The sequence below is a fragment of the Canis aureus genome, chromosome 27 (genome assembly GCF_053574225.1).
Source record: "Canis aureus isolate CA01 chromosome 27, VMU_Caureus_v.1.0, whole genome shotgun sequence".
NCBI classification, from domain to species: Eukaryota; Metazoa; Chordata; class Mammalia; order Carnivora; family Canidae; genus Canis; species Canis aureus.
In genome coordinates, this window is record NC_135637.1 from 41780600 (window position 1) to 41795514 (window position 14915).

Genomic DNA, 14915 nt, shown 5'->3' on the forward strand with positions numbered 1-14915 from the left:
TGTTAACCATACCCAAATTAAAAAAAAATAATAATAACCATAGATAAAAATGGAGACTGATCTGTTCTCATAAAAATAAATAATAAATAAATAAATAAATAAATAAATAAATAAATAAATAAAAATTTTCCTCTTTCCAAACATTTCTAAATCTCTGAGTTTTCTTCATTTAGTTCTTGTCTTAATTTTAATCTTGAGGCCAACTGTATTAAAAAGTCCATCCCCTTGATATTCAATTCACCTTTTAGTCTGTTTATATAACTAAAATTTTGTCAGCGATTTCAACTGTGTTTTCATCAATGTCTTAAAAGAACTTTTCAGAAAGATTCTATTTGTTTGTTTCTATTTATTTATTTATTTATTTATTTATTTATTTATTTATTTATTTGACAGAGCGAGAGAGAGAGAGCAGATGCAGGGAGATCTGCAGGCAGAGAAAGGGAGAAGCAGGGATCCCTGGGTGGCGCAGCGGTTTGGCGCCTGCCTTTGACCCAGGGCGTGATCCTGGAGACCTGGGATCAAATCCCATGTCGGGCTCCCAGTGCATGGAGCCTGCTTCTCCCTCTGCCTGTGCCTCTGCCTCCCTCTCTCTCTCTGTGTGACTATAGTAAATAAATAAAAGTTTAAAAAAAAAAAAAAAGGGAGAAGCAGGCTCCTCACTGAACAGGGAGTCCCGTGTGGGACTCAATCCCAGGACCCTGAGCTCATGAGCTGAGCTGAAGGCAGACACTTTAGTGATGGCCAACCAGGTGCCCCAGCACATGTCTTTTTATATCAAATTTTATCCCTAGGTTCACATCTATATAATAAGATATTGCCTCTAATTTCTTTTTGTTCTTAACTGTTCACTTTAAATTTATCATTTTTTTGCCTTCTAATTCTCCCACTTTCTTTGTGGTTTTTTTGATATTTCTAACTGAAAACATTAAGCTCTCTTTGTCCCACTTCCACATCTGCTGAATCTCCTCAGGTCTAAATCCATTCTCCTTATCATTTCCTTTTTAAGCTCTTTCTGATGAACAAGAAATTCTATTTTCTTTTCCAAAATGTTGCCAAAAACTCTATAATCCACCCCCGCCTAAAAAAAAAAAAAAAGTGAAATCTCAAATTCTCTTCTACTTGTCTCTCAAGAAAACCAAATTTACTCTATTAGTGGCCTATTTCTCAATTTAGGGAAATACTACAAAAATTTTCCTGGGTTATTTTCCTGATGCATTTTCATGGAAGTGCTTCTAAGAATACAGTTCTTGATCTACTCATGTGGGAAAGACCAAGATCCCACCCCATCTCCTGAATCAGAATCCCTGAAAAGCAAGGTCAAAAATATCTACCTTGGAAAATTTCTAAAGTTTGAGAAACACCATGTTATGGTATACAAAATGCCCATACCTGTTGTTTAAACATAAAAACAAATATAAAAATCGAGAACTAAATGTTTGTGATAGTACCACCAGTTTTTCTGACCATGCAGATTCAAATCCTCAAATTCCTCTCTTCTGATTCCCCATGTGGTGCCCATGTGACTCCTCCTTGCCAGTGTTCCTGCCAGTCTCTCCTGTGTCCTACTCTGCTTCCCCATCTATAGCCTTGTCCTCACATGCTTGTACCCCTCCAATAGCCCCCTAAGTCTTGTGACATTCCATCCATTTATACCAAGTACGGTAAATGTACTAAAAAATCACTTCAATCTCCCAGTCATGTAGACAAAATTTTACCTATCGTTTTTGTTAGTGATCCCCAAAGTGTGATTTTATTTACTGGTGTAAATTACGTACAATTAAGTGTACAAATAAATTTGACAGTTTTGCAGAATTGTATAGACTTATATAACCAATGCCCATATTAAAACTTTAATTTTGCCTTCATTTTGTCCAAAAATAATTTAAAAGTAACTATAATATTTAATATTCAAGGTGACACTTGCTGCTCTTGAAACGTGTGTAGGGACACAGGTAAGGAGTCTTGAGGGAGGCATGGAGACCATGTAGTGTGGACAGGAGGACAGAGGTACTTCCCCTTGTGCACACTGCAGGGGGTTTTGATTCCTATCTGGCCAGTTAAAGTGACCTGTATTTTGTAGCATTCATTTTTCACCAAACTAATTCAAAACTGAGTAACCAGCTGAGAAATATTTCCTTTTTTTAATGAAAGGTAACTTTATTTATTTATTTTTTTTATTGGAGTTCAATTTGCCAACATATAGCATAACACCCAGTGCTCATCCTGACAAGTGCCCCCCTCATTATCCATTATCCAGTCACCCCAACCCCCCATCCACTTCCCCTTCCACTACCCTTTGTTCATTTCCCAGAGTTAGGTGTCTCTCATGTTTTGTCACCCTCACTGATATTTTCACTCATTTCTCTCCTTTCCCTTTATTCCCTTTCACTAATTTTTATATTCCCCAAATGAATTCCTCAAGTGAACCTGAGATCAAAGATAACACTGGTGGTGTATGCCAAAGTGAACACCAGGAAAGTGGCAGGATGCTCACTCCCAATGATCCTAGTACAAAGACTTACTAAGTCCTGTTATTAGGTTACATCATGAAGATCCAAGCAGAGCAAGTCAGTCTGGCAATTTTTAAGCAATTTGTAGAAGATCTGAACTGCAGACTTACGTCCAGTATAATTCATGATAATTAGTGCTCTGTGCAATTGTTGAGCATTGAAATTTTAACTAATGATAATGCATGCATATTTATTAAATATCAGAAGGCTTACTCAACTTGTTTTTAACTCAGGGGACAAGGTATGAAAAAGTATGTTTTCAATCCAACATGTGACTAACTTAAGCTAACATAAGCACAACAGATCAGAGATAGCTACAGATTTCATGCTTCCTGCCAAGAAACAGCATCTACTTTCCCTCTTCTAGAAGGAGGGCTAGACTCCTGCTTGATGTGTGACCCATGTTGGTACTGGACATGATGTCATTCCAGCTTTGGGACTAAGTAGCCTTCACTTTTAGCTTCTTAGAGGTCAATGAGCAATGCTGTGAAGAAGGCTATAGAATAAGGTGAGGCCCAGGGGAGGGGAGGAGTGAGTAACCACCCTGTATGTCCATAGGCCTGTCTAGCTCCCAGCTGAATGCACATCATAGAGTAGCCTCAACTACACTGTGTGAAGCAGAAGACCTGACCTGTTGACCCCAATCAATGCACAGAAATATGAAAAATGCCAACTTGCTGCCATTTCAGGTCACTAGACTTTTGAGTGGTTTATTGTACAAGAACAGACAACCAGGCTGCTCGGGGGGTTCAGTGGTTTAGCGCTGACTTCAGCCCAGGGCCTGATCCTGGAGACCCAGGATGGAGTCCCACATCGGGCTCCCTGCATGGAGCCTGCTTCTCCCTCTGCCTGTGTCTTGACTTCTCTCTCTCTGTCTCTCATGAATTAAAAAAAAAAAAAAAAAAAAAAAAAAACAGACAACAAAAGCACAACCTACTGTCTCTACAACCTCCCTTATGCTTACTCAGTTTATATTGTTTTCATAAATTTTGGCTCATTTCCACAAAGTTCTTGGCCTGAACTTTATCATTTTTCCCACTGGCTGTAATAGGTTAATGTAGAGTAACAGAGTAAACCAAGTATTGAGAAAGGTAAAGCCTTCCCATAAACCCCAGATCCTAATCTTTTGGGCGGCTACTTGAGAAAGAGACACACTTCTATTTGATTTAAGCTACTATGTGTTGGAGGTTCTTTATAGAAGTACTTATGCTTGTACCTTTACTAATATGTGCCTCCCCACCCCACTACTATAGGTAACATGACTTATCTTTGGATTCAATCCATGCTCTCATTTTTAGCAGATCTATTTTCGTGAGTTCCAGTATCTGTAGGTTATTATTCTCCCCTGTGTGATCTCTATGGGGGACAGGACAAGAAGTTCAATGCACTTGAAATGAATAGTTTTCTGGAACAATTTCCAGGGGGAGCCATAAAACTATGAACGATACTGATACTCAATAGTATGACTCAGAGAGTAGGAGAAACATCTCCCAATAATGTGTTCCATAAAAATCAAACTTCTCACATGCTTCCGGAATAACAATAACGCTTCACAATACTCCAGTTTATTAGGTGGTAATAAGTTCCTGATGATAGAGAAGAATCACCCAACAAATCCAAACAGGAAAAGAAGAAAATTTCTGAATTAGTTGGAGGTTATTCAAAATTAGAATCAACCTCCTGGAACATAGGAAGGCCTGAGGGAAGAAAACTAAGAGACTGTGTGTGAGATTACTTAATGTTTGAAAGGCCAGTGTGTAAACAAGGATGCAGTTATAAGGTGTATGGCACTGGGAAAGCAAAAATATACAAGAAAAGTAAAAGCAAATAAATAAAAATTCTGGACTCTCCCTCCAGTATTTGTAAAATCTGCTTTAGACAAAAGAGGGAATTTGGGGCCCAGGACATGTTTTCATTCACTTTTCAACTTAAAATACATAGTCAAACCTAAATGTTCCTGATTGCTTTTCCAACATGAGTATCCTGTACACTTGAGCATAAAAATACTAATATTTAATAAGGCTTATCAGAGTTAAGGCGTGCTTGTAAAAAAATGTTTGAACCTAAGTTTTCTGGATTGGTGTCTCCATTCTTAAACCGTGTGTGACACCAACTCTTAATTGCTAGAATATTCATAATATTAGCATAAGTACCATACTTACTTTGGATATTAATGAGAGAGGTAGCTATTAATTATATTTTAATCTTTACATGTTGGTATGTAACATATATCTTATCTATATGCTATATTTCTTTTTTTGATATTTATTTATTTTATATATATAGAGAGAGAGAGAATGAGAGAGAGGGAGAGTCTGCGAGTAGGGGGAGAGCTAGAAGGGAAGGAAGAGGAGGATCAGACTCCCCCAGAGTGCTGAGCCTGATGCAGGGCTTGACCTCATGACCATGAGATCATGAGCTGAGCTGAAACCAAGTCGGACCCTTAACCAACTGAGCCACCCAGGCGCCCCTGTATGTTATATTTAACACATATTACTTTCTCATACAGGAGGCACTCGGATAAGAGTACTCACCATTACAAAATAGTAATATTCCAAGTTCCTATTATAAACTAAAAGTTAGTAGACCTTATATTATTGGAAGTAAATACACATTCTGTTATCTTTGTTAATGATGGTGCAGAAATTGTCATAGAAATATCCCTTTGTCTCTTGTTTGAGCTCCTGACTTAAAGTTTATTTCATCTGATGTAAGTATTGCCACTCCTGCTCAGTTTATAATTGCCAGAAATACCTTCCCATCCCTTCGCTTTCAGCTCTCTAGTGTCCTTAGGCTTAAATGAGTCTCTCATTGGCAGCTTATAGTTGGTGGGTTTTTTTGTTTTTGTTTTTGTTTTTGTTTTTTGTTTTTTAATCCACTGAGACACTCTAGGTCTTTACAAAAATAAATTTATCTATTTATTTATTTATTTTTGTATATTTTTTTGTATATTTTTTTATTGGAGTTTAATTTGCAACATATAGTGTAAGACCCAGTGCTCATCCTGTCTTTTAATTGGAGACTTTAAACCACTTACTTACATCTGGAGTAATTATTGATGGGTAATCATCATTTTTAAATTTTTTAAAAAAGTTTTATTTATTTGAAATAGAGTGAGACAGGAGAAAGATATATATATATATAACACAAATAGGGGGAGGTACAGAGGGAGAAGGAGAAGCAGACTCTCCGCTGAGCAGGAAGCCTGATGCAAGGCTCCAACCTAGGGATCCTGAGATGATGACCTGAGCCAAAGGCCGATGGTTCACCCACTGAGCCACCCAGGTGCCCTATCACCATTTTGTTAATGTATGACCTGCAGTGCAGCCCAGTGATGAATCATCCTCAGAGCAGCAGACAGACTGTGACTTAGGACCCCGAGAGCTGGGCACAGCAGTGACTGCACCCTGGGGCAGGTCTCACTGTGGTGACAGCTCCAGCTGCAGATGAAGCTCCAGAGAGGAGACCCAACAGCAGGGTTCTGGGTAGCCCTGTTTGCAGGTTCAGCACTGGGGAGGACGGTAGGGTCCTCCCTCGCAAAGGCTGCAAATGCCCAGGGTGATGAGGTTTGCTGGGATTCCCCCGCTCTCCTGGTCCTATGAGGTGGAGTCCCTCCAAGGGCACTGCTGTGCCACCAAACTGCCCCTAAAGCAGGTAAAGTACTCCCTGTGCTTTCTTACATAACCATTCTCAGTCTGTAGGCCCTGCAGAATTTCTGCTGTTTCATTGTTGTCCTCCAGAACTTTCCCAGAGCTATTTCCATCAGTCTGCCGTTATTTATTGTTTTGTTAAATTTGTGTGCAATGCAACTGTTGCCCTAGCCCTCCATCTGGCTAATATCGCCTCCCCTGTATTTTTACTTATTAAAAAAAGAAAAAAATCTTCCTTTCACTTGGTTGAAAATTTTATTGCTTCCCTTAAGTTTTGATCCTGTGGTTCTATGGTTTTCAAATTTAAACAGAATGAGCTCTAGTTTTTGAAACTTATCAAGATTTTCTTTGGATTTGGGACGCCTGGATGGCTCAGTGGTTGAGTGTCTGCCTTCAGCTCAGGGCCTGACCCCGGGATCCCAGGATCAAGTCCCACATCGGGCTCCTGACAGGGAGCCTCCTTCTCCCTTTGCCTGTGTCTCTGCCTCTCTGTCTCTCATAAATAAATAAATAAAATCTTAAAAAAAGAAAGATTTTCTTTGGGATTTAAACACAATTTAAAAAAAATAAAAAATAAAAAAAATAAACACAATTTTTAAGTAATTGTTTCTTGGGTTTTTCAAAGTAATTTGAAAAGAATGTGTATTTCTTTTTTCTTTTTCTCTATTTTATAATCCTCTTAGTCACTAAATCACTATATGGTTATTTACTTTTTATCAACCTCATCTAAGTTCCAAGAAGGTCACTTTAAAATCTTTCACTATGATAATGGTTAAATAAAAATATCCCTGTATTTCTTTTTTTTTTTAAGATTTTATTTATTTATTTGATAGAAAGAGAAAGAGCATGAGCAGGGGAAGGGGTAGAGGCAGAATCAGACTCCTCAATTGAGGAGGGAGCCTGATGTGGGGCTCAGTATCAGGACCCTGAAATAAGGACCTGAGCTGAAAACAGATGCTTAATGCATTGAGCCACTCGGATTCCCCTAAATCTCTCTGTCTCTCATAGTGTTTGTTTTATATGTGTTTCAAAGACATGTCATTAGGTAAATTTATAGTTAATCAAGGGTTTGACTTTGTCAGATTTTGTTTCTGCATCTTTTGAAGAAATCATGGGTTTTCTAATCCCTTTTTGTCTATTAGCATCGAGTACTGCACTGACTTATTTGTAAATCAAACCAACCTTGCATTCCTGGGGCAAATTCTATTTGGTCACAGTGCATAGTCCTGTTTATAAAGCCACTGGATTCGATTTGCTGGTATTCAAATGAGAAATTCTATACCTATGTTCATAAGGAATATCATTGTATAACTTTCCATTCTCGTGATGTCCTTGGCTAGCTTTGTTATCAGGGTGATTCTGGCCTCACGGAATGAGTTAGATAGTATTCCCTGTTCTTTTATTTTTTGCAGGAGTTTCAGAATGAGAGGTGTTAAATCTTTTTCGTTGCTCAGGGCATCTGGTCTTGGGTTTTTCTTTGAGAAGTTTTTATTTATTTATTTATTTATTTATTTATTTATTTATTTATTTATTATTTTTATTATTATAGTTTTGTCTTGCTCACGTCCACAGTCTTGGTGTGAGAGACTGCATTGTTGATTAGATTTTCCTTTTTTAAAATTGGTATATTGAACTATAAATCTCCCTGTAAGTATCTCTTCATCTTTGTCCCATAAGCTTGGATGTGATGTGTTTTCATTTTTACTTATCTCTCTTAAATTTTTTTCTGACTTTCTTTGGCACTTTTCCTTTGAACCATTGGCTATTCAGCAATGTGTCGCTTAATTTTCACATATATGTGAGTTTGCAAAGTTTCTTTGTTAGTGAGTTCTGATTCCGTTCCATTGTGGTCAAAGAATATAGTTTGTATAATTCCAATCATTTTCAATTTGATGACACCTATTTTGTGGCCTAATATGTGGTCTATATTGAAGAATATTCCAGGTGTATTTTAGAAGAAAGGTCGATTCTGTGTTTTGAGTATTGTATGAATATCTCTAAGGTCTGCTTGGCTTGCAGTGCTGTTCAATTTTGTCCCTGCTCTCCCTCTATCTAGCTGTTTAATCCATTACTGACAGTAGGGTATTAGGGTCTCCAACTATCAGGCTTGAATGATCTATTTCCACCCTCAGCTTTGTCAGTTTTTCTTCATCTACTTTTGGGCTCTATTATTAGATGCATATATATAACTATTGTACCTTCTTAATGGATTGACTTATTGTTCTAAGATGTCCTTTTTTGTCTCATGTAAAAATATAATTGTATATTCTATTTCTGTAGATTATACTCATATTAGTAGTATTACTTTTAGTTACCATTCTTATGGGCTGCCTTTTCACATTCTTTTATATTCCAACTATTTATATATCCATATCTAAAGTTTGTCTCTTGCAGACAGTGTGTAGCTAGATCATGTTTTCCTTTCTTTTTTATCCATTCTGCTAATCTCTGCCTTTTAATCAGAATGGTTGGTTGACTTATATCAGTTGTGATTACTAAAAAGGTAGGATTTACATTTGCAATCTTGTTATTTGTCTTCTATATTTCCTGACTTTTCTGCTCCTCTATTAGTCTATAATTGATTTCTTTGTGATAAATAAATATTTGTAACATATAATGTTTAAATTCCCTTGTGTCTTTTCACATAAATCTTTAAATTGGTTAAGTAATATAAATATTTAATTTCTTTATAGTTATTGCAAATCCATATTTATACATCTCATATCCACCAATGTTGATATGCAAATATTGCTTCATATTATTTTCTTTATATCAGATAGAAAAGGAAGTTACTAGAAGAAAGCTACACCTGTGGTGTCTTTTATACTTACTTATGTAGTTGTTTTTACCACTAGTCTGGATTTCTTCACATAGAATCGAACTACTCCCTCTTATATTTTAACTTCAGCCTTAGTTTTCTCTACAGTATTTCGTATAGAGAAGGACTGTTACTGACAAACTCTCTCATATTCTTTTTCTGGGAATGTCTTATTTCTCATCCATTTTTTGAAAGATAGAGTTTGCATATTTAGAATTGTTGATGGGCTATTTTTTCTTTCAATACATTGAACATGTTACCCCATGTTTTCTGTTATCCATGGTTTCAGACAATACACCACGTTATAGTCGTATTGAGAATTAATATCCATGAGAAGCTGTCTTTTTGTTACTTTCAAATCCTTTATTTGTCTTTGCCATTTGATAATTTGATTGAGATGTGTCTGGATTTCTCTGAGTCTATACTTTGTGAAGATTCACTGAGCTTCTTAGATGTGTAGATTGGTTTCCTGAAATTTAGGATATTTTTAACCATTATTTATTAATTTATTATTTTGGCTCTTTCTTCTCTCCTGGGACTTCTCTTATGCATATTTTGGGATAGAAATAGTATCCTATATGTATCTGAGGCTCTCTTCACTTTTTTTCACACTTTCTTTTTCTTTCTGCTTTTCAGATTTGATCATCTCAATTAATCACTCTTCAAATTGGTCATTCCTCTTCTTCCTCCTTGAATCTTCTATTAAATAGTGCTAATATTTTTTATTGTTTCAGTTGTTATATTTTTCAATTCCAAAATTTCTAATTGGTTCTTTTTTATAATTTCTGTTTCTTTGTTAATATTCTCTATTTTGTAAAATATCATTCCTGTATTTTAATGTAATTCTTCGCACATGGTTTTCTTTAAACATATTTTAAATAGCCAATTGAATGTCTTTGGTTTTTGTTTGTTTGTTTGTTTATTTGTTTTGTTTTGTTTTGTTTCCCTAATTGAAAGTCTTTATAAGTGCAATATCTGGGCTTCCTCAGATATTGATTTATTTCCCTGTGTATCAATCATCTTTCCCTATTTATTTATAGTCTCATAATATTTGTTAAAAACTGGCATTTCAAACAGTATTATGTAACAACATTGAAAATCAGATTTCATCCTTTCCCGTGGTCTATTGAAGATGCTTCTTGTTTTAGTCGTGCTCATTTGTTTTCTCAGCTAATGATATCTGAACTAATAGTCTAAATTCTATATTTTTTCTGTGTGGAGCCACTGAAACATGAACTTAGTTTAGTGGTTAGTAAATAAGTGGACAGAGACTTTTTACATTTTTGGAAGCAATAAATCTTTTAGTCTTTGTTGAGGAGCACTTTGTGCATATTGGATCACATTTTAGTCCTCAATCCTACTGTTTAAATTCCATCTTAGGCTTTGCATTCTGCTTTTCCAGAAACTCAAGGTAAGCCAGAGATGAAAACCTAAGGCATGCTCAGGTGTTTTTTCAGAGAATACACATAGCATTATTCTTACTGTTGTCTTGATAAGATTCCTAGAAATATATCAAAGCTTTATACAGACCCTCTGGATATCATTCTTAGCTTTCTTTTCAAGTTTACTGTTTAGTCGATTGCTTGCCCCAATTGTCATCTATACTTCAGGCAGCAACAAAGTAAAAACACTTGCCTGTAATTGTTTTTGACAAACTTTCCTCCATTTCCCCTCCCACCACCAAACAAGGCTTTTTGTGCTGGGTGAAATCTGAGTCAGCTTTTTATGTGGGTTCTTCCAGAGAACCACCAGCAAGGTCATGTGATGATTCTTTGGAAATGAGGCTTTCAAAGACCTCCAGTTTTGTTCTGCTTCTTCCAATGACTGCCAAGTTGGTTTGAGAATGCAGGTTGTTATTTTTTAGTGCTATGGCTGAACTAAAGAGCAGGCAATGGGACTTAGACAATTAAAAAATTCAACTAAGCTAAAAAACAAACGTTATTACAAAGAGTCAGTTGTTTTTCTTGAATAGATATTCCCTGGGGTGTTGTAAGCCCTGGTTAATTCAGGAATTAATAATCAAAAAGCATGATTTAAAAAAACAGTTTTCCATTGTTTTTATGGAAGGGCAAATTTTCAGAAATCTTTACTTGACTATTTTCAATGACTTCACCTGGGATATGTCCTTAAATTATTAAAACTTTAATCTTTTTTTTTATCTTAAATATACTATGACTTTATTATACTGAATATAATAAACTTAAAGTGATTCCTTAAATATGTAACTTAGTGTTTGTGAAATCGTAAGTATCAAAATAAAAATAATTCAGTTCATCAAAATTTATGTTGGTTTAATGGAAAATTTTAGTTTACCAGAGTTTTTTATTTTTGCACAAACCAGTTAGATTTTATAGTCACCTTTTTGCCCTTTAGTACATGCTCCATTTTAAACCTAAGTTTCATTTTCCTAATAGTAAAACATGAAAGGGGCATAGTATGGACTGAGTATCAGAGTTTTACTATTTCCTCTCCCCCGCCCCCCAAAAAAAATCTACTTCCCACTTTGGGATAAAAAATTTCCATTTTAAAGCAGGAGTCAATTTTGAGGATTTTTTTCAATTATGAATTATTGATTTTGCTTATAGTTTGAATATCTTTCACTCAGATTATCCCTGCCACTCCCATTCCCCACAGATACAGTGGTATAATTTTTCTTGGAGAAAACCAGTAGATACATCAGAGGAAATAATGGATCGAGGTGACATAGGGTTGAGTTGCTGGAGGTGATCAATAGTAGAAGCAGTAATTCCATCATTGATGATACTTACGGTAGGATGAGTGAAAGGATTGTTAATAGTCCTTAGATGGTCTGTTTACACACATAGGATCGATAACCTCACATTTCGTAAGCAGACCACCAACAATGTGTGAGAGCAGGAGGAGAACTCTCCACATGGTCACTGGGTAAACTAGCTCTGAGGAACACACACATTCAGAATTATTTGGGTGGACTTAAGGAAAATTAAGAGTTCTGGAAAAGTAAGTATAATCAGAGCTGTGGAAATCTTGTTTTGTATGTTTGGTTTTGGTTTTTGTGTGCTTCTATTCTTACCAGTTTTATTTAACTTAGGGGACATAATTTTTCTTCCTAATGGCAATAACAAACAACATCAACTAACATTTATTGAGCACTAACTTTTTTCCAAGCACTATTAGATATTTACCTGTATTAAATTAAATCCTCGGGCAGCCCAGGTGGCTCAGCAGTTTAGTGTCGCCTTTAGCCCAGGGTGTGATCCTGGAGACCCCGGATCGAGTCCCATATTAGGCTCCCAAATGGAGCCTGCTTCTCCCTCTGCCTGTGTCTCTGCCTCTCTCTCTCTCTCTCTCTCTCTCTCTCTGTCTCTTGGGAATAAATAAATGAAATATTTAATAAAAATAAATAAATCCTCAAAATTATTTTATAGAGGGTCTGGTTTTTATCAATTCCATTTCAAAGAGGAGCAATCTGAGGCACAGAGATTAGTAATTCACCTTAGCATAATCATACAATTATGATTAGTAAGTTTTAAAGTGAGGATTTGAACATAGTTCATAATACCCATATAACACCCTGCTTTCAAAAAATGTAAGTAGTATGAAATTATATAATTTTATTTAACTTAGCTGTGAAAGCGAAATTAGTGCCAGTGCTTACATCTATTATTTAGGATTATCCATCATTTTACAGGTGGCTAATGATACAGAACATCAATTCATTATTCTGCTCTCATTACTATATTGGCTTCTCACTTCACTTAGAATACATGGTAAAGTAGATTGATAGTATACAAGATTCTGTATTTTCTGGCCTCCTCTTATTTTTCGCACCCTCTGTCTTTTCTTAAAAGATCTATTTACTTTTTTTTTTTTTTTTTTTTTTTTTTTATGATAGTCACAGAGAGAGAGAGAGAGAGAGAGAGAGGCAGAGACACAGGCAGAGGGAGAAGCAGGCTCCATGCACTGGGAGCCCGATGTGGGATTCGATCCCGGGTCTCCAGGATCGCGCCCTAGGCCGAAGGCAGGCGCCAAACCGCTGCGCCACCTAGGGATCCCCCTATTTACTTTTTAAGACAGAGAGAGAAAGAATGAAAGAGTGCAGATGCGGTAAGAGTGAGGGAAAGAGAATCTTAAGCAGGCTCTGTGCTGAGCATGGAGTTAGACTTGGGACTCTATCTCAAAATGCTGAGACCATGACCTGAGATGAAATCAAGAGTTGGATGCTTAACCAACTGCTCCACCCAGTCACTCTCACATCCTCTTTCTACTTTTCTCTCCAGTGTTACTGATATCCTTGATGCTTCTGAAACCAACAGGCAAACCCCAGCTTTTATCTCTGCCTAGAAACTATTCCCCCAGATATAAACATGGCTAACTCCATCAACTTCTGTGAGACTTTATTCAAACCTCACTTTGTCAATGAAGGATGCCCTGATCATCCTATTTAATACTACAATTCATACTGCAACACCCCTTCTGTACTTCTACACCCACTTATTCAGCTCTATGTTTCCCACAGTGTTGGCCACTCTCTATCATGTATAAAAATACATTTTATATTTATTGTTTGTTGCCTGTTTCTGCTGCCAGAGCACCAGCTCCACAAAGTGAAGAATCTATCTTCCTCCACAGAGTAGTTGCCTATTTATTGAATGAAAGAATAAATGTAATTTTTGAAAGTGAAAGAAACTCATGAATACCAATGGACTTCAGCCCACTTTAGGTAGCATGCTTCTCTACGATTATCTTTAGATTTCATCCTTTAGACTTTGCACATGCTATGTCATCCTTCTAGGTAATTTCTCTCTAGTTTTCTACATAGAAGCTTTGATCTTTCTGCTGAAATAACTGTAAGCAATTTTCTCAGAAATACCTAGAACTTTCCTTCCAAGATCCCATGTACCTTATTTCTGGTGCTTAAAACTACTTGTTTTAATTTATCTTTTGACATATTTCTAACCATAGACTCGACCCCTCTCTAACCTAGAGCATTCATCTCTCATCTTTGCATCTATGGTACCTACCACAGTGACTGACAAACTGTCAACTCTTCAGTTAATGAAATAAACAATGATTAATTCTTTTTATCTATACCAAGGACCTTACAGACTTAAAAGACTATTGCTTATGTTGATAAGGGCTTTTTAAAAATGTAATAGTCTAATATCTGCAACTGGCTTATGATATGAGTATAGTTCTAGAGACCAAAAGCTTGAAACAGAATCACTTGAACTTTCTTTACAGATTGCATTTCTAAATAGGATATAGCATCATATTTGGAAATCTGGCTAAGGCCTGTAGGCTGTTGTATTGTTATGTATATGTGCATACACATAGGCTGAAGGCTCAGGGATAAAAAGAGGTTGAGAGTAACGCTGAATTCCACTGAATAGTCAGTCATTCTGAAGCACACTTCAAAAGCAAGCCCTTCTTCATTAAGAGATGTATGATCTGTCTCACATGCATCTGTCTCTCTAGAGACTATAAACCATGCAAAGCAGCAACTTTCATATTTTAACAAAAGCAATGTGCGAAGAGTAGCATAAACAAACCCTCATCATTTTTTTCTTTGGCACAATTGTCAGTATATGCACAAGGATAAACTAGAAGAGCTCCTGTGAAACTTTTCAAGGAAAAATTAGCCAACAGTATAATGGATTGCATGCCCTTGGGTAATCATGATCCTTCTCCCATATGGTTCCAAAAACCTTTAATTAGTTCAGTCAAATATTTTCAGAATTATATAATTGTATTCAACCAATGGTAAAATACTAGTAGAGCAAACCGTTCAATTGATGTTTTTTTTTTTTTAATTTTTCTTAGAGAATCCTTAATGAGGTTAAAGAGAAAACTACCATTATATAGATTAATATTCATTTTTTGAAGTTGTTTCACTTTCTCAATAAAAATACTTCCCATGTTTTCTTCTACACGTTTCACTAAACTAATTCTAAGGGG

General features: G+C 36.2%; 1 protein-coding gene across 2 annotated transcripts in view; it reads right to left on the reverse strand.

Annotated features, from left to right (window-relative positions):
• Positions 1–14915, reverse strand: part of PCDH15 (protocadherin related 15) — an 869139-nt gene that overhangs the window by 368671 nt on the left and 485553 nt on the right. The gene's annotated exons all lie outside the window — the stretch shown is intronic.